Source organism: Chiloscyllium punctatum, chromosome 8 (genome assembly GCF_047496795.1).
Source record: "Chiloscyllium punctatum isolate Juve2018m chromosome 8, sChiPun1.3, whole genome shotgun sequence".
NCBI classification, from domain to species: Eukaryota; Metazoa; Chordata; class Chondrichthyes; order Orectolobiformes; family Hemiscylliidae; genus Chiloscyllium; species Chiloscyllium punctatum.
In genome coordinates, this window is record NC_092746.1 from 82,411,518 (window position 1) to 82,439,163 (window position 27,646).

The 27,646-nt window shown below is 41.9% G+C and overlaps 1 long non-coding RNA gene across 1 annotated transcript in view; it reads right to left on the reverse strand.

The window, feature by feature from the left end:
- Window positions 1–5,834: 5,834 nt before the first annotated feature.
- LOC140480254 (uncharacterized) overlaps window positions 5,835–27,646 on the reverse strand; it is a 41,165-nt gene continuing 19,353 nt past the window's right edge. The window contains exon 3 of the long non-coding RNA XR_011961233.1: window positions 5,835–7,151. This is a non-coding gene — a long non-coding RNA (uncharacterized lncRNA). The remainder of the gene's footprint in view (window positions 7,152–27,646) is intronic.

The following is a 27,646-nucleotide window of genomic DNA, read 5'->3' on the forward strand; positions in this document are numbered from 1 at the left end:
CAGCCATTGGTAGTAGTCACTACATTGGGCCTAAGTGAGGTGTTTGACAGTCTGATGAAGATGGAGAGTTTTAATCGTAATTTCTGTGACTACAACCGCATTTATTTTTGCTAGACTGTCTGCTTTCACTGCGTGTAACACTTGAACTTGACCAGGAGTGTTTAAATCCCACTCTTGTTAATGTGGGTTTTGCAGGAGAAAATCTGCTGTTCACTATGGGTTCTCTCACGTTCTGTTTTAGGGTTCATAACATCTACCTGAGGATTTGTTTAATCTAATCTATCTGGGACATAATTTCATTTATAGCAAAGTATTATTTTTTCTTTAACTCGTTAAGAAGGCAGGTTATCTCTAACTGCTGTTTGGAGGTAGCAGGTACGCAGAAAAACCGAGAGAAATTCTGTTCGTTAAGTTTCTGCATGTGTCTATCAATTGAATCCCCACACTTTGCATTCGTAGTCATTAGGAATGCGCATTGGTTTTGTCATAACCACAACATTGCGAGTCTTCAAAGTGGTCCATGAATTATGAATTTGCACAAATTGTTTAATTCCCTTTTTAGCTTTTCGAGTTCTCCCATTTTAAAAATAACTAGCAGCAAACGTTTAGTCTCTAACACAAAGTTAGATTATATACTTATTGCTGCATGTTACTAGTCAGAAACTGGTGTTGTAATTAACTATAATAGATAACGATTACACTTGGAGATAAAAGGTACAAATATGAATTGATCAGACTGTTATAAGACTTCTCTTTTGAGGTGAAGGTTTTGAAAATTTGAAGTCCGATTCAGCAACTGTGATGGCATCTGTTGCTGAACAAACAGTTGGTTGCTAGTACAGGTGTACTCTTCTGAGAGAAGAGACTTTGGAAGATAGTGAGGCAGAGAGAGAACAATCCTTGTTTGTTTTTAATTCCTGGGGTGTTGAATAAGTTGGCTGGGCCAGCATTTATTGACTGAGCCTAGTTGCTCTAGAGAGGTGGTGGTGAGCAACTCTCTTGATTCGCTGCTGCCCACTTGTTGTAGTTAGGGATGGAGGTTCAGGAGTGTGACTTAGTGAAACTGAAGGAATGGCAATATATTTCTAAGTCAAGAAGGTGAGTGGCTTGGAGAGGACCTTGCAGGTAATGGTGTTCCCGCATTGCTGCTGTCCTTGTCCTTCTAGATATAAGGGTCTTTGGTTTGGAAATTGTGTCAAAAGGGCCTTGGACAATTTGTGCAGTGTATGTAGGAGATGGTACACAGTGGTGCTACTAAGCAGTGATAGAGGAAGTGGATGTTTGTGGATGTGGTGCCAATCAGGTGGACTATTTTGTCCCGGATGATGTCAAGCTTCTCGTGTTGTTGGGGCTGCACTCATCCAGGCAAGCGTGAAGTTTTGCATCACGCTGATGATTTGTCTTGTAGATGGTGGACAGATCTTGGATACAAGATTATTATTTGCTGTAGGATTCCTTGACTCTGACCTGTTCTAGCAGTCACAATATTTATATGACTCATCCAGTTCACTGTCTTGTCAATGGTAGTTGGAGGATGTTGATAGTGAAGGATTCAGCAATGGTAATGCCAATACCCCCATGATATTCAATTTAGGTTGTTGCTGGAGATGTCATTGCCTGGCATTTTTGTGGTGTGAATGTTACTTGCTAACAGCCCAAAAAAAAGGATATTGCCCTGTATTTTGATATGATCTTCTTCCATATCTGAGGACCTTCCATATCTGAAGAATCATGAATGGTGATGAACATTATGCAATTAGCATAAAAAAAAATATCCATTCCTTATGATTGGCAGAAATCATTAAAGCAGCTAAACACTATCCAGAAGAACTGCAGCACTCTGTGGTGCAGCAATAGTGTCTCTGCTTCTGCGTCAGGAGGCTTCAGTTCAAGTCCCACCTGCTCCAGTGATGAGTACTGTAATGACATCTGAGCAGATTGATTGGAAGAACTCCTGCAGAGATATTCTGGACTGAGATGAGTCCAAAAGCCACAGTCATTGCCCTTTACTGGTTGGCATCATATGAAGCACAGTTTTCCCACTGACTCCAGTTCTGCTAGGCCTCCTTGATGCCACATACGGTCAAACGCAGCATTGATGTCAAGGGCAGTCACTCACCTCACTTCTGGAATTTGACCCATGCCTGTAATTAGATCAGGAACTGAGTGGCCATGGAGGAACCCGAACTGAGTGTGACTGAGTAGGTTATTGCTAAGTAAGTGCTGTGTAATAACTCTGTTAATGAAACCCTCCATCACTTTACTGATAATAGAGAGCAGACTCAATTTTTAGTGTTCAGGACATACCTGGGCAAATTTCCACATTTGAGTCAATACTTGCATTGTAGCTTTACTGAATTTACTGGACCTTTCCCGATGAAGGGCTTATGCCTGAAACATCAATTCTCCTGCTCCTTGAATGCTGCCTGACCTGCTGTGCTTTTCCAGCACCAGACTCTCGACTCTGATCTCCAGCATCTGCAGTCCTCATTTTCTCCCGCTTTACTGAATCAACTTGGCTAGGGGCAGTTTTGGAGCACGGGTCTTCAGTTCTGCTGGAATGTTGCCAGGCCCACAGCCTTTACGTATCCAGTGCTATTAGCTGTTTCTTCATATCATGTGCAGTGAAGAGAATTACCTGATGACTGGCCTGTATGATGCTGGGGACCTTTGGAGGAGACCAAGATGGAACATTTATTCAGCACTTCTGATGGAAGATTATTACAAATACTTTGTCAAAAATCACACAACGCTGGGTTATAGTCCAACAAGTTTATTTGAAAACGCAAGCTTTTGTAGGGGCTGCTCCTTTCTCAGGCAGCTGATAAGAGATTGGACGCAGAATTTATAAGTAAAAGATCAATTTATGCAAATATATTGAACAAACTATTAAGTCTTTAATCAGTTAGAATGGTGGTGGAGGTTTTGATTGATTAATATGTAAATTCCAGTTTCACCCCACTATCAGACTTACCATGGACTACTCTCTAAAATCAGTCTCATTATTGGACACATGCATCTCCGTTTTGGATGGGTACCCAGTACCTCGCTCTACTGCAAGCCCACAGATAACCTCACAATGCTGCACTTCTCTAGCTTCCACCCTAAACTTAAAACAGCCATCCCCTACAGGTAAGCCCTCCGCATACACAGGATCTACTTGGATGAGGGGGAACACAGCAAACACCTGAAGGTGTTCAGGGATGCCCTCATCGATCAGCAGTTCCAAAGTGCCACAGCGAAAAGCCATAACAACCTCCTCAGAAGACAGATACCAGATGCAACCAATAGGGTACCCTTCGTTGTCCAGTACTTCCCGGGAGCAGAGAAACTATGGCATGATCTTCACAGCCAGCAACGCTTTATTGGTGAGGATGAGGACCTCGCAAAGACCTTCACTACGCCTCCACTTCTCACCTTTGAACTAACTGCTAAACCTTAAACAGATCATTGTTCACAGCAAACCGCTTTCAGAACAACATCGGCCACAACACTGTACAACCCTGTCATGGCAACCTCTGCAAGACAGGTACTCATATGGTTCGGCCAACGTTGTCTATCTCATCCACTGCAGGCAAGGATGCCCCAAGACATGGTAGATTGGTGACACCAAGCAGGTGCTACGACAATGGATGAATGGACACCACACAACAATCTCAGTGGGGAAACACTTCAGTGGTTAAGGACATTTGGCCTTGAATCTTTGGGTGACTGTCCTCCATGGTGGACTTTGGGACCCACAAAAATGCATATTTGGCGAACAGAGACTGATAGCCAAGTATGGTACCCATGAGGATGGCCTCAACTGGGATTTTGGGTTCATGTCACACTACAGTTGACCCTATTACAATATATACTCTTACACATACACTCATACAGATGGACACATGACACACACACACACTCTCTTGCTCAAACACTGTCTCTCACATTCTCTCATAAGCATGTGCACCCTCATACTTGTGCAGACTCTCTCTCAAGCTCACATGCACAGTCTAACTCTCACTCTCACGCTCTCACTCACATTTGCAGATTTGTATTTGCAGGTACATTTCTGTTTTGTTCAAAGAGTGCACAAACTGTAACCAGTCACTCAATGTGGCATTTGATAAATTCCTACTTTGGAAATAAAACTACTCTGGCTCCAGGATGAGATTCAAACAGACATGAAGCATCACACTTAAAATGCATTGTCTGTTCTGAGGTGTCACCTTTATTCTGATAAAACCTGAAGTTATCTTGGGACTGTGACTTGAAAGAAATTCTGGGATTTACATATTAATCAATCGAAACCTGCACTTGCATTCTAACTGGTTAAAGACTTAATAGCCATCTAGGTTTGTTCAATACGTTCATGAGTTGAATGATCCTTTGATCTTTGACTTATAAATTCTGTGTCTGATGTATTCTCTTTCACTTGCTACCTGAGGAAGGAGCAGTGGCTCCAAAAGCTTGCAGTTTCAAATAAACCTGTTGGACCTGTAATCATGTGATTTTTGACTTTGCCTGCCCCAGTTCAACACTGGAACCTCCACATCATTACAAATGCTTCAGAATTTGTATTTACTGAGCTTCCTCAACATTGAGGGTTGAAGATATTTGTAGAGCCTCCTGCTCCAATAAGTTGTCTGATTGTCCATCACTTGTCATGTTTGGATGTGACAGGGCTAGAATGCTCAGATCTCTTCATTGTGGGATTATGAGTTCCTCACTTGCTCTGTGGTCATGGCATTTACAGAATATCCTTGGCTCCTTCACAGAACTTTTTGTAATCTCTGAAATCTTTTTTGCTTGATCTTTTCCTGGACAGTTCTGCCTAAAATGTTAACTTTTTGCTTTGGTTATGCAGATCAAACATGAAATGGCTGCTATATTAGAGTCATAGTCGTACAATTATATAGCATGTAAACAGACCCTTCTGTCCAACTAGTCCATGCTGGCCAGATACTCTATATTATTCTAGTCCTATTTTCCAGCATTTGGCCTCTATCCCTCTAAACCCTTCCTATTCATATACTCATCCAGATGCCTTTTAAATGTTGTAATTGCACCAGCTTCCACCACCTCCTCTAGAAGCTCATTCCATACACACAACACCCTCTACATGAAAAAGTTGCCCCTTAGGTTGCTTTTAGACCTTTCACCTCTCACCCTAAATCTATGCCCTCTAGTTTTAGATTATGATTAGATTATTTACAGTGTGGAAACAGGCCCTTCAGCCCAACAAGTCCACACCGTCCCTCCGAAGAGTAATCCATCCAGACCCATTCCCCATGACTAATGCACCTAACATTACGGGCAATTTAGCATGGCCGATTCACCTGATTGCTTTTCTTGTCATATGTATTTACAAGCTAGACTTGGATATACAGAGCACAACTTCAAAATTTGCACCAGAGCCAAACCTGGAAGTATTGTGAATTGCAGGGAATATATTGGTAGATTTCAAAAGGCTATAGATCAGTTAATGTAACAACACCAAGCAGATGAATTTCAATGCAGAATGGTGCAGGTGACAATTTTAGGGAGGAAGAATTGGGAAAGGCAATGTAAAGAATACAAGTCCAAAATAGTTGCAGGAAGAGATGGCATATGTGCACAAATCTTTAAAGATGGCAGGGCATGTCGAGAAAGTATTTGAAAAGACTGGACTAACACTGGCTTGATCTTCAAAGTATTTTGTCCAATTCTGGGCACTGCCACTTGATCAGGGCTCTGCAGGCTTGAGAGCGAGCAAGCAAGTGAGCACAGAAAACATTTATGAAAATAGTTTCAGGTATGAGTTTTCACACAGTTGTGACATTAAATTCATGAAGCAAAAGTGTTCTCTTTATTGACAGTTGAGATTTGATAAAAATGTTCAAGATCATAAAGGGTTTAGACAGGTGAACTAAAACTACTGCTTCCATTGGCAGAAGGGTTAATGGAGAACCAGAGGACTAATTTAAGGTGGTTGGCAATTAAAAATGAGTGGCACGAGGAAGTACTTATTCAATTAGCGAGTGGTTGGAATCTGGGGTGCACAACCTTAAAAGTGTGATGGAGGCAGATTCATTGTGGTTTTCAAAAGATAGTTGTTTAAGTATCTGAAGAGAAAAACATGCTGGGCTATGCAGAAAGGACAAGAGAATTATTATTGCAGAGAGTTGGCAAGGACATGACAGAACAAGTGGCCTTGATCTGTGCTGGAACCATTCAATGATTCTAAAAACAGTTCTTCTCCAACTTGCAAGCCCATAAAGTTCCAATTAGTGTTTAAGTAATCTGAGGAGATCAGTGGATTAATGAGGATAATGTCGTTGTCATGTATATGAACTTTTAAAAGATGTGGATAAAGTACTCCACAATCACTGGACTACTTTGATACCTATTTAAATAGCAAAGAAAATTATACTGAAATTCTCTGAGGTCTTTGTTTTTCTCTCTCAGAGTTCAAGTTTTCACACTTTTATTAGGATTTGTTGTGTTGGACAAGGGTTAATTTGTGGTTGATGCTGAATTAACACATCAGCCTGTCTGCTGTTTTGGATGAAGTGAATCTACAAGGACAGTCACGTGAGTTCTGGAGCCATATTGAAGGATTCTGTGTCTATTTCTCACTAGATTTTCTGACTTTAAGTACGCAATATTATAATTAGAGTCATACCAGTCTTCTAACAAATGTTCTTCCTACTCCAGTGGAAAGCTCCAACGCTATTTCAGAGCAAAAATGTCCAATACGTGATGACAGAGGGCCAAGAATCTGTAACATTGACCAAATGAATACCTCCCTGGGGACAGGAGCTTCAACAAGTGATCAGTGGAGGGAATATAAGTCAAAGGTCCTATGAAGTTAACTACTCTTGTAGAAGTAGGAGCATCACTCTGATGTTTGAGTCCTGATGCCTCCTGAGCCAATGGCCAGGAGAAATTGTATCTCCATTTTTAAATTCCAGCTCCACTTGTTCATTTTTCAATTGATGTTTCACCGGGTATGTTGCCCACTTCCTCATTAACTGTTTCTTGCCTGTGTGAGACTTCTGGCTATTATTTCATAGCAATCCATGTTCGCAGCAAACATATACTTGGATCAGCAAATTGGATATATCAGAACATGGAGAAACTGGTGAGTTCTCAAAATAAAGACAGTGCTGGAAAAAGTCTGGCAGCATCTGCAGAGAGAGAAACAGAGTTAATGTTTTGAGTCCAATGATTTTTCTTCAGAACAGTCCTTCCTGTTCCCAATGTTAATTGATACACTTCATTGTGACAAGAAAAGAAGAGAGGTTAAATAAATACATGCAGAAAAAAAAGAGTAAGCTTAAACATTTATAATATGTTGAGATTGAAGTTTTAATTGAGCAACAGGAAGGTAGGTGTATCATGGCCAATTCGACCCACTCCTCTCTGCCTATTTCCCTGCTTCCTCACATGTTTGTCCAAGAGTTACGGAGTTCTTTTCCCTTGAAATGGGTGAGAGATTTGTGGATTCTGGGTCCACTATCTCAGGCAGTTCTTATTCTTTCAATGTAAGCTATGTCACCTTTTAAGAGCAAAATACTAATATGAAGGCCTTTGGCTCGCTCAAACTTGCTGGCCTGTATTTTAAGCTGTTGCATCTGTATTGGATTTTCTTCTTCCCCCACAGAGGTGAGCCTGTAGTTGAGGATGCAAATAATGCTGCAAGCCTGTACTCAGTATTAAAACTAAGCTGACCCAGGAAATGAAGCAGGGTCAGAACAAGATCACAGATTCTATAGTGTGGTAATCCTGCCACAGGAAAATCTAGCCCTTTCAACTCATTGGATATCTGAATATGCAATCTTTAAAAAAAATTCAATTTTCTACACTCCTGGTTTGCCTTGTATTGATTTATTGCAGAGATGTACAATTATATTTGATATGTCCCGGCGTTGAAATATTGGGAAGAGAGAACAGCGGATGAAACCACACTTAGTGAAAGCACGGAGGGGGTCAATCTCTCATGATTTCCCAAGTTGCCATTATTTACTAATAGGAAACTCCCTGCTTGGATTGGGCCTGTCAGCAGGAGCTCACTGCCTGCAGTCAGGTCAGGAAATTGTGCACTTTGGCAATCCTTAAAGTGCAACGACTGCTGACTAAATGGAGTGTGTATTACTTGTTTAGCTGCAAACAATGACACTTATGAGACATCTGCAAAATGTTGCAAGTCACTGATACCCCAAATGAAGGTGCTTCTAAAATAAGGGCAGGAGAAAAAAAGGTTTCCATAGTACTTTCCCCTCTGGAGAAGTGCACACTCAGCTTCGAAAGATCTGTCCTAATGAGTTAAAGATGTGTCCAGTGCCCAAAGGACAAAGGAACAGATGAAATAAAGTTTAATAGACTCAGGAAGTCTGTCGAATTAAGGACATGCCGTCTTTCCTAAAATCATGGGCAGAGTATGTAGGCCATAAAGTTTACACCAGAGCTGAGGTTATATGCTTCCCCCTCAGAAAACTGTTCTGGGCAAGGGTGCATCCTATACCATAGCATTTTACCATTGTCATTTCAAACTGGATCTGTTGTTAAATTGAGATTTTGGAAGGTGAGTCATTTATTTTCTAACAAGCAAAAGATAGAGGGTGTACACAGGTGATTTCTTTTCAAACTTGCATCAATTTTACCTCATTTTTAAAGGAAAGACGTTCTTTCAAAGAACTGGCACATGTGCACAATAGACTGAATGGCCTTCTGTGTGTGCTTTTCTATAATTCTGTGTGTGCCCAGCAATGTGGACAGAAACAAATGGAAGAAGGGAGTGAAAAAATGTGTTTCTTTGAACAGACTCATGGTGAATATTCTGAGGCAGAAGAAAACCCAGGCAGTGAATCAGGCTGAAGCTAGAAGTCACTCACAAGTTGATGGCTGGAGCAATCAGTATTCTTTTTCACTCACATTCCTGCTTGTGATCATAATACACATGTTACTTATATAAATAGTGTCTAAAGGTAATGTCCTGTGGAAACAATTCTAACATACATTGGTCATCAGTTTCTGTGGATAACCTGAAGAACCAGCCTCCTGGTGTAACAAATGCATTATTACACAGCATCCTGTGTCATCAGTCTAACTACAGCAACTACCTGAATAGATACATCAAGCCTGAGGAATGAAGATAAGACGTTCCAGTAAAGTATTTGATACAAACCACAGATGATTAGCAACTTGCCGAGTACAACATTAATCAGCCTCACCAGAAAGAATCAGAATCTCACCAGGCCTTACTTTAAGTGACTTTAAGTGAAGTAAGATATTTCAGCTGTAAAGTATTTAGCTGTCATTTTATTGCCAAGAAGGACATTGCATTAAATGTGGATTCATCCACTGCAGTAAGGCTGTGCATGACCACAGTCCTGAACAGTTATTGACAATAGAGTACATTTAATTTTAGGAAGACTTGCATCAGATGTCTATGATACTGAGACCTTTCACATAGGCTGGGAACTTTTGTAAAATGTTTACACTTTACCATAAAACTCTTGATCTCCAAAATTCTTGTTTGGCTTCATCATGGTGGGCTTCAAACCCTCCTTGCTATTTGGATGTCTGCTTAGACAGGTGTCCAGGCATGCTGCAGAAATGTGTCTGCAATCAGATGTTATCTTTTGGGGAAGAAAACTCTATCTGAATCAGCCAGCCCCTCATGCTCAAACAATCGTACATGTGATTTTAGAATGTGTAGATGCTCTGCAGAATGCAATAAACTATCAAAGTTTGGATAATCTGCTCTGCTGAGCTGTAAGACATCACTGATCTGCAGCTATCTTAGGAATTGGTTGAAGAATGTTGAATCAGATCATACATCTGTGAATTTGACCCAACCATGACCTCAGCACAATATTAAAAGTTATTAAATACACAATGAGAACAGTGCCATGTCAATAGACTAGAGACCACCATTGGCACACTGAAGTGGGATTGTTGCTACGGCAACAAAACAGGAGGGAGCTCAAAGTTGGAGATTCAGAAGAATTCAAGACTATGAAACAAAAAGATAGATTTTATGCCTTGGCTAAGAACAAGGCTTAAAAAAATCAGGAACCGAGGGCTAATATTAGGGAATATTCCCACCATGGGATCTTGTCTCCCTTAAAAGGCTCAGACCTCATCAGTTAGAGAAACATTGAGGCATAGATTCATAATTTCTAATTTTTTAAACAAAATATTAAGTTCACAACAAATCTTTGCTATTATAAATGTGTTAATCTTTGAGATATTTAGAATATCAATAGCCGAAACTGTGAAAGCTTCATGTTGTGCCACTAACAGAATAGATCTCAGATGAAAAAGCTGTCAATCAGACAATGTTTTCCCTTGGATGCAGATGTTTAAAGAGACTAATGGATGTCTTTGTTCTCAGCCTTGGCTCATTATACATTCTTTACTGCTGTTTCATAACAGGGCTTGGATCAGTTCCAAATATAGATACATTGAAGAAAGTAGGAAAATGGACAGCTTGCTGGGTCCTACTTCCCTTCTATACAGAGGAGGATGATGGCTGCATTCTTCAGCAGGGACAATCAAAGTACATTCAATATCAGGATGGTGAGATAGCAGAAGGCCACACCACTGCTCTCTTGCTGTTTTCAATAAATTTTCCACCCACTACAGGAAGAAGTAGCAGAGGAAGATCAAGGTCCAATTATTAAATTGTAATCTGAGATATCACAATGGACATATACAGTTAGTTCCCTTTTATCATGTCCTTTCTGGTCTGGATTAGGCTGATTAGGCATTGCAATTTCATGCTGGTAAAATGAACAGACATCACATCTTTCAGAACAAAGTTGTGGAATAACATCTGTATTTAACAAATGCACAAAATGCGTTGTAATATTTAAATTATTATTGCAAATGTTACACAAAATCACTTTATTCTAACCTTAAAATTACTATGACCAGTCCCGAGGCAAGGTTTCCCAAGTCATTGTAGTTCAGATGGAATACACTAAACTGTTAATCTCCCATGTGAGAGGGATGAACTGGCTCCCCTCCTTTATTCACCCATCCTTACATTTGGTTGCAACAAGTGTAGTTTGAAAAGTATTCCCTCCATTATAGAATCCCTACAGTGTGGAAGCAGGCCATTCGGCCCATTAAGTCCACACCAACCCTTCAGAAAGCATCCCGCTCAAACCCATCCCCCTACCTTATCCCTGTAACCACACATTTCCCATGGCTAATCCACCTGGCCTGCATGTCCCTGGATGACTATGGGCATTTTAGCATGGCCAATCCACCCACCTATACATCTCTGGACTGTGGGAGGAAACCCACACAGACATGGGGAGATTGTGAAAACTCTAAACGTAGACAGTTACCCAAGGGTGGAATCAAACCTGGGTTCCCGGCCTTGTAAGGCAGCAAGACAAACCACTGTGCCACATGTGGATACTTTTCTTTCAGATCTAAATAAACTTGTGTTATAAAAGGAGCCAATTTAACCAGACTTCCTTGAATTAACGGAGTGATTTGATTCATCAGAGAGAATTAGTAACACACCACACATACACACAGATTAGAATTAAGAGGTGAGTCCAAAAAGATTAAGGTTTAAAAAAAATGTATACATCAGTCTCAGAATTGTTCATCAATTGCAGATATATAAACATTGTGGCCATTATATTGGAAGTTATCAGTGGCATTTATGTTTGGAGCTAAGCAGATGATTTTTGAGATTTGTGGTTTTGTAGGCTGATTGAAGTTCTTTTGCCCTGATTCTTTTTCAAACTGGTTTACAGCACTCAGAATTAGGGAGAGTCTTTATCTGAAACACAGAGGTAACTATGGGATAGTTTATTGACTGTGGCCTTCATAGCACAATAACACTCAAATCCAGAACAGTACATTGTGGTAATATAATAGATGACGGTGGATGTAAAGGGCAGCACGGTGGCTCAGCAGTTAGCACTGCTGCCTCACAGCGCCAGGGACCTGGGTTCAATTCCTGCCTTGGCCGACTGTCTGTGTGGAGTTTGCACATTCTCCCTGCGTCTGTGTGGGTTTCCTCCCCCAGTCCAAAGATGTGCAGGTTAGGTTAGTTGGCAGTGCTAAATTGCCCATAGTGTTAGGTACATTGGTTAGGGGAATGGGTCTGGGTGGGTTACTTTTCGGAGGGTCGGTGTGGACTTGTTGGGCCAAGGGGCCTGTTTCAACACTGTAGGGAATCGTATCGAATCTAAAAATCTGAAACAAAAACAGATATTGCTGGAGAAACTCACCAGTCTGCAACATATGATCATGTAATCAATTCTGAAGAAGGGTCACTGGACTCGAAACATTAATTGATTTCTCTCCATAGATGTTGCCAGACCTGCTCAGTTTTTCCAGTAATTTCTGTTTTTGTGTGATAAATGCAAGAGTGTACAGTCCCATTAGTTCACTCCAGTAGAATGGAATCTGGCTTTATAATTTTCTTTGTATATTCCTATAGGATAAAGCCTACAAGAAATGGTTTTCTGCCAAGAGCTAGTTCACTCTATCATTATCTCTTCTTAAGTTTTCTCTTGTTTGAAGGTTCCCAGATCATTTACATGTGTAGTATTCATGAGCTTCACACAGGATCTTGATAGACACTTAATTCCACAATTTTTCTACTGCAGAGCTCTTTTCTAAAAACAATGCATTTTGGAATTTAAAATAAATCATTTTATAAATGTTTTAGGGTCTGATCCATTATCACAGCAAAGACCAACCAGAAGATATGGATCTGCTCCCAGATTTTGGCCTCCCTTGCCCATTGCAAAACAGCATGTAAAAGTGAATAGTAGGCCTCAGTTTCAGTGGCATCCTCTGGTAACTCCCACTGTTGGTAATTATTCCATCATGAAGTTTGGTAGTGAGCATCTGCAGTGAGCTATATAAAAACAAGTGGTCTCAATGAGAAGTAAAAGCAGCAAAATACAAAAGTGTTGGCTGACCCACTGCCACTACTTTCCAATCTTCTTCTTAGCTTAAACTCCTGACACTAAAGACCAAGCTTATGAATCATGTCCATACTGCTTCCTGTTTTCTGAGTGTTCTATATTGTATGTCAGGAATGTTAGGATAAAAGTTATGTAGGTTCTAAATATATGAAAGATTTAATATGTAGCATTTTAGATTGTTATTACTTTATTGTTTTATGGCTAAATTCCAGATTCTGAGAGCATTATCGCAGTACAGCTATCATTAAGTTGGTTAGGGTTTAAATTTTGTGAAAATGTTTTTCATTACATAAACTTGACATTATAAAGTTAACCTTACTCAAGAATGTTGAATAGAAGATGTTTTGTTAAGGATACATGAAAGCAATTCCTTCTTCTTTTGGTATTGTTAAAGAGCTCCTAATAATAAACAAGAATGAGTTTTCTGGGTGATTAAGGTGGTCTAAGTACACACTGAAGTAAAAGCAAATTACCATGAATTCTGAGTAATTAATAAAAAGGAATTCTGGAAAATATGCACAAGAGGGCTGGGAGCATCTGTGAGAATAAATAAATGTTTTGAGTAGAATATGTTTGACAGGTTATAATCCTAAATCCATCTGTTGAATGATAAATTTTGAATAATCTCAGTGATAGTTGATCTTGCGAAACAGATTCAGGAGAAACCAGTGAACTTACACAACTACCTCCACTCCTGTCACCTCAGTAAAACTTCTTTATGCACTTGTGTAGAGAAACAAATAATGCTGCCCATAAGTGGGAAATGCCTCATCTACACACTAAGTGACACACTAATTGCCTTAAACTAGACAAATAAAAAGGCTATTGCATGGCTCTAGGGATATGTATTTGCTAAATAAATAAACAAAATCTAAAATACAAATAAAACATACAGTGAGTGAAATTAAAGGCTGGAGAGTCCAGAAACAATAAGAATTTTGTGATGTTAAGGGTCAATGCAATGCTATGTCCATTACTGCAAGTTGCCAGAAATTAGGGAACTGAATTCCTATTGAGCTTCAATGAAAATAGGTAAAAGAAACAGAGACTGAATGAAGAAAACTCATAGACACACAAACATTTACAGCACAGAAAGAGGCCATTTGGTCCATGTTAGTCAACAAAGATCTTCCTCCACTAATCCCAATTTCAAACCCTTGGTCCATAGTCCTGGAGGCTAAGACAACATGTAAATATCTAAACACAGCTTAAATGTTATGAGGGTTTCTGACTCAACCACTCTATTTCAGTCAGTGAGTTTAGACCCCCACCAGCCTCTGGCTGAAAAACATTCGCCTCAACTCCCTTCTTCGTCTTCAACATCTCTTACCTTAAATCACCCAGATATTGACATACTCCGAATGGAAAATGTGTCCTCCTATCTATCCTATTCATACCCGTTATAATCTTCTACACTTCTATCCGATTCCTTCTCAGCCTTTGCTGCTCCAAGGAAAACCAGCCTATCTAGTCTTCCCTCATAGCCCAGAGGCAGTATCCTGGCATGTCTCTCTGCACCCTCACTAATACAATCACAGCCTTCCTGTAATGTGGTGACCAGAATTACATGCAGTGCTCTGGTGGTGACCAACCCAGTGTTTTATACAGTTCCAGCAAAGCTTGCTCTTTTATTCGATCCTAAACAACTAAATCCCACATATCTTCTTAACCAGTTTATCTACCTGCCCTGCTACCTTCAGGGATCTGTGAATAAGCACACCAAGGTCTTCTAATCCAGTATATTTCAGGATCCTACCATGCATCTTGCTTTGTTAACCCTCCCAAGTACATTAGCTCACACTTTCTGATTGAATTCCATTTTCCAGAGCACTGTCAATGTGACAGTTTATAACTATCCTTCTCACTATTTACCACCCTGCCAATTTCCATGTCATCTGCAAACTTCTTGGTCATTCCCCCTATATTTAAGTCCAATCATTAATGTACACCACAAATTGCATAGGCCCTTGCACCTAGCCCTGTGGAACCACAATGGAAACAGGTTTTCAATCATATCCCTCTATTATCACCCCTTGCTTTATACCTCACCAACAATTTTAGATCAAAGGCAGTACTCCACCTTGTATCCCATGGGTTTTTATTTCCTTGTCCAGTCTGCCATAAAGGACCTTACCAACAGCCTTACTAAAGTTCATGTAGACCACATCAACTATATTACTCTCATCAAAACTCCTAGTTACCACCTCAAAAACTTAAATTAACCTGTAAAACATTACCATCTCTTAACAAAATAGAAGGTTATCTGGGAATACAGTGAGATCTTGATCAACTAGGTCGGTGGGCTGAGGCAAATGGAGCTTAATTTAGTTAAGTGCAAGGTGTTGCATTGGTAGATCAAACCAGGGCAGAACGTACACAGTCAATGGTAGAGTCCTGGCAAGTGTAATAAAACAAGGAGATCTAGAGGTATGGGTTCATAGTTCCTTGAAAGTGAAGTCACCGGTAGACATGGTGGTGAAGAAGGTTTACGGCAGTCTAGCCTCGTCGGACAGCGCACTTAGTACAAGAGTTGGGATGTCTTGTTGCAGCTGTATAAGATGCTGGTGAGGCCACATTTGGAGTAATGTATGCAGTTCTGATCACCCTACTATAGAAAGGATATAATTAAACTAGAAAGAGTGCAGAAAAGATTTACGAGGATGCTACCTGGACCGGACGGTTTGAGTTACAAAGAGAAGCTGGATATGCTGGACTTTTTCTCCCTGGAGTGCAGGAGATGGAGGGGTGGCATTATACAGGTCTAAAATCATGAGAGGGATAAATAAGGTAGATAGCCAACAGCTTTTTCCCATGGGAGGGGAGTCTAAAACGAGAGGGCTTGGATTTAAGGTGAGGGGGAAGAGATACAAAAGGGTCCAGAGTGTGGTGAGTGTCTAGAATGGTCTCCCAAAGGTATTGGCGGAGGCAAGTACAATTTTGTCATTTAAGAAATATTTGGACAGGTGCACGAATGGAGCAGTTGTGGAGGGATATGGACCAAACGCAGGCAAATGGGACGAGATTAATTGTGAAAACTGGGCAACATGGGAAAGTTGGACCGAAGGGCTATAAACCTCAAGGACTGGAAATCCATTCTGACTATCCCTGATTCTTGCATCCCTCTTCAAGCCAATACTCTGTCCCTTAGATTTCTTTCTAGAAACCTCCCCACCACTGAGTTTATAAGTCTGGCTTGTAATTTCCTGGTCTATCCTTTTGTCCCTTCGTTATTAATAAGACAACATGAGCAGTCATTCAGTTGCGAAACATGCCAACATAGGGTCAGAGAGTCATAGAGATGTACAGCACAGAAACAGACTCTCCGGTCCAACCCGTCCATGCCGACCAGATATCCCAACCCAATCCAGTCCGACCTGCCAGCACCCAGCCTATATCCCTCCAAACCCTTCCTGTTCATAGACCCATCCAGATGTGTCTTAAATGTTATAGTTGTACTAGTCTCCACCACTTCCTCTGGCAGCTCATTCCATACACATACCACCCTCTGTGTGAAAGGGTTGCCCCTTAGGTCTATTTTATATCTTTCTCCTCTCAATGTAAACCTATGCCCTCTAGTTGTGGACTCCCCCATCCAAGGGAAGAGACTTTGTATATTTATTCTAACCACACCCCTCATGATTTTATAAACCTCTATAAGGTCACCCCACAGTCTCCGACGCTCCAGGGAAAACAGCCCAGCCTATTCAACCTCTCCCTATAACTCAAATCCTCCAACCCTGGCAACATCCTTATAAATCTTTTCTGAACCCTTTCAAGTTTCACAACATCTTTCCGATAGGAAGGTGACCAGAACTGCACACAATATTCCAACAGTGGCCTAACCAATTTCCTGTACAGCCGCAACATGACATCCCAACTCCTGTACTCAATACTCTGACTAATAAAGGAAAGCATACCAAACACTTTTTTCACTATTCTATCTACCTGTGACTCCACTTTCAAGGAGCTATGAACCTGCACTCCAAGGTCTCTTTGTTCAGCAACACTCCCTTGAACCTTTCCATTAAGTGGTTAAGTCCTGCTAAGACTTGCTTTCCCAAAATGCAGCACTTCGCATTTATCTGAATTAAATTCCATCTGCCACTTCTCAGCCCATTGGCCCATCTGATCAAGATCCCATTGTAATCTGAAGTAACCTTCTTCGCTGTCCACTACACCTCCAATTTTGGTGTCATCTGTAAACTTACTAACTATACGTCTTATTCTCACACCCAAATCATTTAGAGTCATAGAGTCATAGAGATGAACAGCATGGAAACAGACCCTTTGGTCCAACCCGTCCATGCCAACCAGATATCCCAACCCAATCTACTCCCACCTGCCAGCACCCGGCCCATATCCCTCCAAACCCTTCCTATTCATATACCCATCCAAATGCCTCTTAAATGTTGCAATTGTACCACCTCCACCACATCCTCTGGCAGCTCATTCCATACACGTACCACCCTCTGCCTGAAAACGTTGCCCCTTAGATCTCTTTAGTATCTTTCCCCTCTCACCCTAAACCTATGCCCTCTAGTTCTGGACTCCCCAACCCCAGGGAAAAGACTTTGCCTATTTATCCTATCCATGCCCCTCATAATTTTGTAAACCTCTATAAGGTCACCCCTCAGCCTCCGACGCTCCAGGGAAAACAGCCCAGCCTATTCAACCTCTCCCTATAACTCAAATCCTCCAACCCTGGCAACATCCTTATAAATCTTTTCTGAACCCTTTCAAGTTTCACAACATCTTTCCGATAGGATGGAGACCAGAATTGCACGCAATATTCCAACAGTGGCCTAACCAATGTCCTGTACAGCCGCAACATGACCTCTCAGCTCCTATACTCAATACTCTGACCAATAAAGGAAAGCATACCAAACACCTTCTTCACTATCCTATCTACCTGCGACTCCACTTTCAAGGAGCTGTGAACCTGCACTCCAAGGTCTCTTTGTTCAGCAACACTCCCTAGGACCTTACCATTAAGTGTATAAGTCCTGCTAAGATTTGCTTTCCCAAAATGCAGCACCTCGCATTTATCTGAATTAAACTCCATCTGCCAATTCTCAGCCCATTGGCCCATCTGGTACAGATCCTGTTGTAATCTGAGATAACCCTCTTCGCTGTCCACTACACCTCCAATTTTGGTGTCATCTGCAAACTTACTAACTGTATCTCTTTTGCTCGCATCCAAATCATTTATGTAAATGACAATAAGTGGAGGGCCCAGCACCGATCCTTGTGGCACTCCACTGGTCACAGGCCTCCAGTCTGAAAAACAACCCTCCAGCACCACCCTCTGTCTTCTACCTTTGAGCCAGTTCTGTATCCAAATGGCTAGTTCTCCTTGTATTCCATGAGATCTAACCTTGCTAATCAGTCTCCCATGGGGAACCTTTTTGAACGCCTTACTGAAGTCCATATAGATCACATCTACTGCTCTGCCCTCATCAATCTTCTTTGTTACTTCTTCAAAAAACTCAATCAAGTTTGTGAGACATGATTTCCCACGCACAAAGCCATGTTGACTATCCCGAATCAGTCCTTGCCTTTCCAAATGCATGTACATCCTGTCCCTCAGGATTCCCTCCAACAACTTGCCCACCACCGAGGTCAGGCTCACCAGTCTATAGTTCCCTGGCTTGTCTTTACTGACCTTCTTAAACAGAGGCATCACGTTTGCCAACCTCCAGTCTTCCGGCACCTCACCTGTGACTATCGATGATACAAATATCTCAGCAAGAGGCCCAGCAATTACTTCTCTAGCTTCCCACAGAGTTCTCGGGTACACCTGATCAGGTCCTGGGGATTTATCCACCTTTAACCGTTTCAAGACATCCAGCACTTCCTCCTTTGTAATCTGGACATTTTGCGAGATGTCACCATCTATTTCCCTACAGTCTATATCTTCCATATCCTTTTCCACAGTAAATACTGATGCAAATATTCATTTAGTATCTCTCCCATTTTCTGTGGCTCCACACAAAGGCCGCCTTGCTGATCTTTGAGGGGCCCTATTCTCTCCCTAGTTACCCTTTTGTCTTTAATGTATTTGTAAAACCCCTTTGGATTCTCCTTAATTCTATTTCCCAAAGCTATCTCATGTCTCTGTTTTGCCCTCCTGATTTCCCTCTTCAGTATACTCCTACTTTCTTTATACTCTTCTAAGGATTCACTCGATCTATCCTGTCTACCTGACATATGCTTCCTTCTTTTTCTTAACCAAACTCTCAATTTCTTGAGTCATCCAGCATTCCCTATACCTACCAGCCTTCCCTTTCACCCTGACAGGAATATACTTTCTCTGGATTCTTGTTATCTCATTTCTGAAGGTTTCCCATTTTCCAGCCGTCCCTTTACCCGCGAACATCTGCTTCCAATCAGCTTTTGCCGAAAGTTCTTGCCTAATACCGCCAAAATTGGCCTTTCTCCAATTTAGAACTTCAACTTTTAGATCTGGTCTATCCTTTTCCATCACGATTTTAAAACGAATAGAGTTATGGTCGCTGACCCCAAAGTGCTCCCCCACTGACACCTCAGTCACCTGCCCTGCCTTACTTCCCAAGAGTAGGTCAAGTTTTGTAACTTCTCTAGTAGGTACATCCACATACTGAATCAGAAAATTTTCTTGTACACATTTTACAAATTCCTCTCCATCTAAACTTTTAACACTATGGCAGTCCCAATCGATGTTTGGAAAGTTAAAATCCCCTACCATAACTACCCTATTATTCTTACAGATAGCTGAGATCTCCTTACAAGTTTGTTTCTCAATTTCCCTCTGACTATTAGGGGTCTATCATACAATCCCAATAAGGTGATCATCCCTTTCTTATTTCTCAGTCCACCCAAGTAACGTCCCTGGATGTATTTCCAGGAATATCCTCCCTCAGCACAGCCGCAATGCTATCCCTTATCAAAAATGCTACTCCCCTTCCTCTTTCGCCTCCCTTTCTATCCTTCCTGTAGCATTTGCTGCCAATCCTGCCCATCCCTGAGCCATGTTTCCATAATTGCTATGATATCCCAGTCCCATGTTCCTAACCATGCCCTGAGTTCATCTGGGCCCTTGGATTGAAATAAATGCAGTTTAATTTATAGTCGTACCTTATCCCTGCCTGCCCTGACTGTTTGATTCACTTCACTTCTGTTCTCAGCTGTACCCGTCTCAGATCAATGTCTTTCCTCACTATCTCCCTGGGTCGCCCCCCCCCCCCAACCCCCCAACCCCCCCCCCCCACCTTACTAGTTTAAATCCTCCCAAGCAGTTCTAGAAAATGTCCCTGCCAATATATTAGTCCCCTTCCAATTTAGGTGCAATCTGTCCTTCTTGTACAGGTCACTTCTACCCTAAAAGAGATTCCAATGATCCAAAAATGTGAATCCTTCTCCCATACACCAGCTCCTCAGCCATGCAGTCATCTCCTCTATCCTCCTCTTCCTGCCTTCACTGGGAGTAATCCAGATATTACTACCCATGAGGACCTCCTTTTTAAATTTCTACCTAACTCTCAGTAATCTCCCTTCAGAGTCTCAACTTTTTCCCTTCCAATGTCGTTGGTTCCAATGTGGACAATGACCTCCTGCTGGCCCCCGTGAGACATCCTGCAACCTCTCTGAGACATCCTTGATCCTGGCACCAGGGAAACAACACACCATTCTGCTTTTTCTCCGCTGGCCACAGAAACGTCTGTCTGTACCTCGGTGACTACAGAATCCCCTAACACAATTGATCTCTTGGAAGCCGACGTACCCCTCGTTCCATTAGAGCCAGTCTCAATACCAGAAACTTGGCTGTTTGTGCTCCGTTCCCCTGAGAATCCATCACCCCCTACATTTTCCAAAACAGCATACCTGGTTGAAATGGGTATATCCACAAAAGACTCCTGCTCTAGCTGCCGACCTCTCTTACCCTTCCTGGGGTTAACCAATCTATGTGACTGTATCTGAGACTTTCCCCACTTCCTATAACTGCCATCCATCACATACCGTTGCTATTGCAAATTCCTCATCACTTCTATCTGTCTCTCCAACTGATCCACTCAATCTGAAAAGATTCGCATCCAACAGTATTTATGGCAGATATAATCCGCAGTAACCCTTAAACTCTCTTTAAACTCCCACATCTGACAAGAAGTACATATCACTGCAAAGGCCATCTTTGCTCCTTCACAATCTACAGACCCAGAAAATAATAGTCAACAAAGCCATGTTGACTATCCCTAATCAGTCCTTGCTTTTCCAAATACATGTACATCCTGTCCCTTAGGATTGCCTCCAACAACTTGCCCAACATCAATGTCTCTTTCTTCATTATCTCCCTGGATCCCAACCCCCCACCTTACTAGTTTAAATCCTCCTGAGCACTCTAGCAAATCTCTCTGCCAGTGTATTAGTCCCTTTCTAATTCAGGTGTGAACCTTGGAAGAGATTCCAATGATTCAAAAATGGGAATCCTTCTCCCATACATCAGCTCCTTAGCCATGCATTCATCTGCTCTATCCTCCTGTTCTTACCCTCACTAGCCCGCAGCACTGGGAGTAATCCAGATATTACTACTCTCAAAGACCTCATTTTTAAATTCCTGCCTAACTCTCTATATTCTCCCTTCAGAATCTCATCCTTTTCCCTTCCCATGTCATTGGTTACAATGTGTACAATGACCTCCTGCTGGTCCCTCTACCCCTTGAGAACATTCTGCACCATCTCTGTGATATCCTTGATCCTGGCACCAGGGAAACAACACACCATTCTGATCTTTTACTGCTGGCCACAGAAATACCTGTCTGTACCTCAGACTAGACAGTCCCCTAACACAATTGATCTCTTGGAACCCGATATAACCCTCATTGCGTTAGACCCAGTCTCAATACCAGAAACTTGGCTGTTCGTGCTACATTCCCCTGAGAATCCATCACCCCCTACACTTTCCAAAACAGCATACTTGTTTGAAGTGGGGATAGCCACAGAAGACTCCTGTACTACCTGCCTACCTCTCTTACCTTTCCTGAAGTTAACACATCTATGTGACTGTATCTACAACTTTTCTCCCTTCCAAAAACTGCCATCCATCACATCCCCTTGTTCTTGTAAATTCCTCATTGTCTCTAACTGTCTCTCCAACTGATCCATTCAATCTGATAGAATTCGCAACCAATGGCATTTATTGCAGATATAATCCTCAGTAACATGTCAACTCTCCCTAAACTCCCACATCTGACAAGAAGAGCATATCTCTCTACCAAGGGCCATTTTTACTTCTTTCAGTCTACAGACCCAGAAAATAGCACTTTCTTATTCTTCTACAAAACACTGCTCCAGGCTAACTTAATACTTATGGCTTATATTTTTAAGTTTAATCAAGCGAAATACCTCAATATAACATATAGTCAAGAAAGAACCCACTCTACTCATGACATCAGACTTACTCTAAGGCCTCACTTAAAATATTCACTTAACTGTCTTAGTGCTGTGGCCTTTCCCAAACAGGTTCCTCCAAGATTAGTTGTGAATTTCACTGTTTGTTAATTTTCCCAGGTGCACTCTGATGTCCAACGATACAGCAAACGCAGTAACTGTGCAGGTTCACTGCTGTGTCAGTTAGTGTAGGTTTCTTTCTCTCTCGCTCTCTCTCTCTCTCTCTCCTGCACTGACCTCACCATGTGCTTCCTTTGTCTGTTCCTCTCCCTTTTAAAAGTGCTGTGGTTTTGACTTTTTTTCTCTCCAAAGTTCCAAAACAATGCAGTAATTGCTGCTCATGGAATTCGATATCTCCTCTCTCTCTATCTCTCTCGCTCCACTAATTTCTTCTCTAACACTTCACCGCCCTCCACCCAGATGTATCTACCTGCATTGTGCTTTTCCATTGTGAAGATCAATACCACATATTCATCAGGGCTGTGCTCACTTCTTCTGGGTCAATCCCGACATTTCCGCCACCTCCAAAAAGACCCCACCACCAGGGATATATTTCCCTCCCCACCCCTTTCCGCTTTCCGCAAAGACCGTTCCCTCCGTGACTACCTGGTCAGGTCCACACCCCCCTACGACCCACCCTCCCATTCTGGCACTTTCCCCTGCCACCGCAGGAACTGTAAAACCTGTGCCCACACCTCCTCCCTCACCTCTATCCAAGGCCCTAAAGGAGCCTTCCACATCCATCAAAGTTTCACCTGCACATCCACCAATATCATTTATTGTATCCATTGCTCCCGATGTGGTCTCCTCTACATTGGGGAGACTGGGCGCCTCCTAGCAGAGCGCTTTAGGGAACATCTCCGAGACACCCGCACCAATCAACCAAACCGCCCCATGGCCCAACATTTCAACTCCCCCTCCCACTCTGCCGAGGACATGGAGGTCCTGGGCCTCCTTCACCGCTGCTCCCTCACCACCAGACGCCTGGAGGAAGAACGCCTCATCTTCCGCCTCGGAACACTTCAACCCCAGGGCATCAATGTGGACTTCAACAGCTTCCTCATTTCCCTTTCCCCCACCTCATCCTAGTTTCAAACTTCCAGCTCAGTTACTGTCTCCTTGACTTGTCCGAACTGCCTATCTTCTTTTCCACCTATCCACTCCACCCTCTCCTCCTTGACCTATCACCTTCATCTCCTCCCCCACTCACCCATTGTACTCTATGCTACTCTCTCCCCACCCCCACCCTCCTCTAGCTTATCTCTCCACGCTTCAGGCTCACTGCCTTTATTCCTGATGAAGGGCTTTTGCCCGAAACGTCGATTTCACTGCTCGTTGGATGCTGCCTGAACTGCTGTGCTCTTCCAGCACCACTAATCCAGTATTTGGTTTTCAGCATCTGCAGTCATTGTTTTTACCTCACTGTTTTTACCCTACAATAAGGAGCCTAATGGGGCCTAATGGGCTCTGTACTTTCCCTATTTAATTTCTAGCTCTTTATATACTTTTAAAGTACTTCAGGTTTTCCTTTAATCTACTTATATATGCTCTCTTGTGCACTCTCTTAGCTTTCCTGGTTTCCTTTTTTGCACATTTTATCCTCCTGTCGGTATTCAGCATATTGACCCCTCAGTATCTGGCATAAGTATTACCTTTTTTCTTAATCTGAACCTTCATGTCCCTTCACATCTATGGTTCTCCATCTCAGTCCCACATTTTCTCTTTACAGGAACACATTTGGTCTGTACTCGTACCATTTCCTCCCTGAATCCCTCCTCTTGCTCTGACAGATTTTATCTGCAAGTAGCTATTCCCAGTTCACTTGGGCCAAACCATATCTTAATCTTAAAATTAGCCCTTTCCCAGTTTAGAACTTTTATTTCCAGCCCCTCCTTATCCTTTTTGATAATGCTCCTAAATCTAACTGAATTATAGTCATTATCTCCAAAATACTCCCTGAAACATATGCTGGCCACCTGCCTGGGCTCATTTCCAAATGTTAGATCCAGAGCTGTCCCTTCAATGTTTGGGCATTTTATGTACTGGCTAAAAAAGTTCTCCTGGTTACAATTTAAGACTTTTGTTCCCTCCCTACCCTGCACATTAAAAGCTATCCTAGTTAATGTTCTGTTGAAGAGTTCCTGGATTCGAAAATTAAACTCTGCTTTTTTCCCACAGATGCTCCCAGACTGCTAAATTTCTGTTTTGTTTCAGATCTCCAGCATCCACATTTCTTTATATTATCCTATCCTGGTTAATATTTAGGTCGTTAAAATCCATTATTACTCCTGCCTTAATATTCTTACACTTCCTCGAAGTTTGATTATTTATTTGATCCTCTATCTCTCCCTGTTTAGTGGCCTACAGAACAAACCCACCGACATCTTTTCTCCTGTGTTTTGTTTTCACTTCTACCCCTATGGTCTGGTTTGATGATCTTTCTAAAATGTCATCCCTCCTTACTGCTATAATTGATTACTTCATCAATATTGTTACTCCTTCTTCTTGCTCCTTCCTTATTTCATTTGCATACCCTATAACCAGGAATGTTAAGCTGCTAATTAAGCTGCTTTCAACTAAGTATCAGTCATAGCTATCGTACACCTACATGCCGATCAGTGCCCTCAGTTTATCTGTCTTATTCCTGAGATTCCTTGCATTAAAATATGTTCTATTTAGCCTTGCTAAAGTTATTTATTTCTTATTTAGCCTATGATTCTTCTGTGTTCTAGACTCACGTCTTTAGTTCTAATTTTATCTCAGCTTCTCTCCTCTCTGAACAGGTTGTCAAGATCCCATCCTCCTGCCAAGTTAATTTAAATCCACCCATACAGCATTAGCAAATGACACTGTGAGGATATTGGTTCTGTTCCTGTTCAGATGTAACCCATTCAACTTATATAGGTCCCACCTCATAGAAATGACCCCAGTGTGTCTGGAATCTGAAGCTGTCCATCCTATACCATCTCTTCAGCTACACATTAATCTGCTCTATCCTTCTATTCCTGTGCACACCACTGCACATTAACAGGAGTAATTTGAAGATTATTAATTTTCAAGTCTCGCATTTTCCAATCTAACTCCCTCAGGTTTGCTTGCAAGATTAGACTGGCACGGTGGCTCAGTGGTCAGCATTGCTGCCTCACAGTGCCAGGGTCCCAGGTTTGATTCCAGCCTCGGGCAACTGTCTGTGTGGAGTTTGCACATTCTCCCTGTGTCTGCATGTATTTCCTCCAGGTACTCTAATTTCCTCCAACATTCCAAGGATGTGCAGGTCAGGTGAATTGGCCATAGTTGTTAGGTGCATTAGTCAGGAGGGGGGGTGGGTTACTCTTTGGACTTATTGGGCCAAAGGGCCTGTTTCCACACTGTAGGGAATGTAATCTCTTTCTCTATTTTGCTATGTCATTGGTCCCACCATGGGCTATGGCCTTTGACTGTTCCCCCTTCCCTTTCAGAACATCCTCCCTGCAGTTGTCCCCTGACATCCAGAAAGCAACATATTATCCATAGCCACAGAGAATCTGTGTACTCCCCTGACAACAGTGAAAGGAAACAAGAGTTAATCAACAAAATGACAAGAGTAATTTTGCTAAAAGATATTTTGTTTATTTGTGGAAAAGCAATCTTATGTAGCTAAAATGATTCCTTTCATGCAACATTTCTCAACATGAGAGCATAAAAAGTAGGAGCTGTAGTCCAACATGTGGCCCATCATGCTTGCTCCTCTACTGGCCTTAGGTTTTGACTCAACTCTCCCACCACCTCTTTAAATCTCTTCATTTCCTGAGAGACCAAAAATGTCTATCACAGCTTTAAATAAATTTAATGATGATGTTTCCATACCAGATGGGAAAAGAATTCCAAAGATTTGCAACTCTTTGAGAGAAGAAAGGTTTCTTCATCTCAGTGGTAAGTGTTTGCCCTTTTATCCTTAGACTGCATCCTCCACATGTTACAATCAGATCCCTGGAAAGATTCTCCAAGTTAACTCAGCTTTCTTGAGTTAACAAAGAAATGAGTTTATTAGTTACTAAATGTGAGAAAGAAAACAACACAAAACACATATGCGCTAATTCTCCAGAGCCCTACCATTAAACTGTGTAAGTCCTTCCCTGGTTTCTCGTACCAAAATGCAACACTTTGCATTATCTACATTAAATTCCTTGGCCCACTGGTCCAGTTGATCAAGATCCTATTGTATTCCTATTAAATAACCTTCTTCACTGTCCACTATACCACCAACTTTGATGTCATCCTCAGACTTACTTCGTGAATCCAAACAAAGATAAAAGATATAGTCTGTCCAGTCTCTGTATTGTTTGTGAAGAAGAGATAGTGGGACATTAATAGACCAGCAGTCATTTTAAAAATCTTGTGCTTTTCAGGTTGAATGAAATTCTTTTGCCTATTTCATTTTGAGTGGCTCACAATGTAAACGTGTGGTAAATATTTGCAGCTCAAGGAACTTCAGATCTGAGTGAAGAAATTGGAGTCTAAGCTGCATTGTGCCATGTCAGGGAAGAGGAAAATTACCTGGACACTTTGCTCCAGAGGGTGGTCATACCCCTCAGATTGGTCTGTGATCAGAGACACAGGCATGTAACTGCAGGTGAGGGAGGTATTAGCACACTGGGATTAATGTTGAGGTAACCCAGAACCTGTATTTGTCCAACAGTTGTCAGGTTCCTCCTGTTGAGAAAGAATGGGTCTGCAGAAAGGATGAGCAAACTTGTTGCAACACCTTTGTGGAGGGAGTCATTCAAGTGGGGGACGGAAATGGGAATGTAGTTGCGATAGGGGACGTGATAGATACTGCTCTCTGCAGTTGTAAAGGCTGTGTTGCCTGCCTGATGCCAGGGTTAAGGACATCTCCTTGGCACCAAGAGGAACTTGGAGTGGGAGGAGAGGGACTCAGTAGTCACCATCCATGTTGGTACCAGCGACATTGATGGGACTACAAACGCAGTTTTGATGAAAGATGTTAGACCATAAGAAATAAAAACAGGGTAGGGCATTCAGCCCCTTGAGCCTGCCCTGTGTGGTGATCTGATCCTCCTCACTTCTACTTTCTGCCCTTCTGAGATTCACAACCTTCTGAGAGAACAAATTCCTCCTCATCTCAATCTTCAGCTGCTGCCCCTTCATTCTGAGGATGTGCCTTCTGGCCTGAGGGGACTCTCACATGAGGGGAGACATCCTTTCAGCATTTACCCTGCTAAGCCCCTTAAAAATCCAACATGTTTCAATGAAATTATCTCTCATTCTTCTAAGCACCAGTGAGTAGAATCACA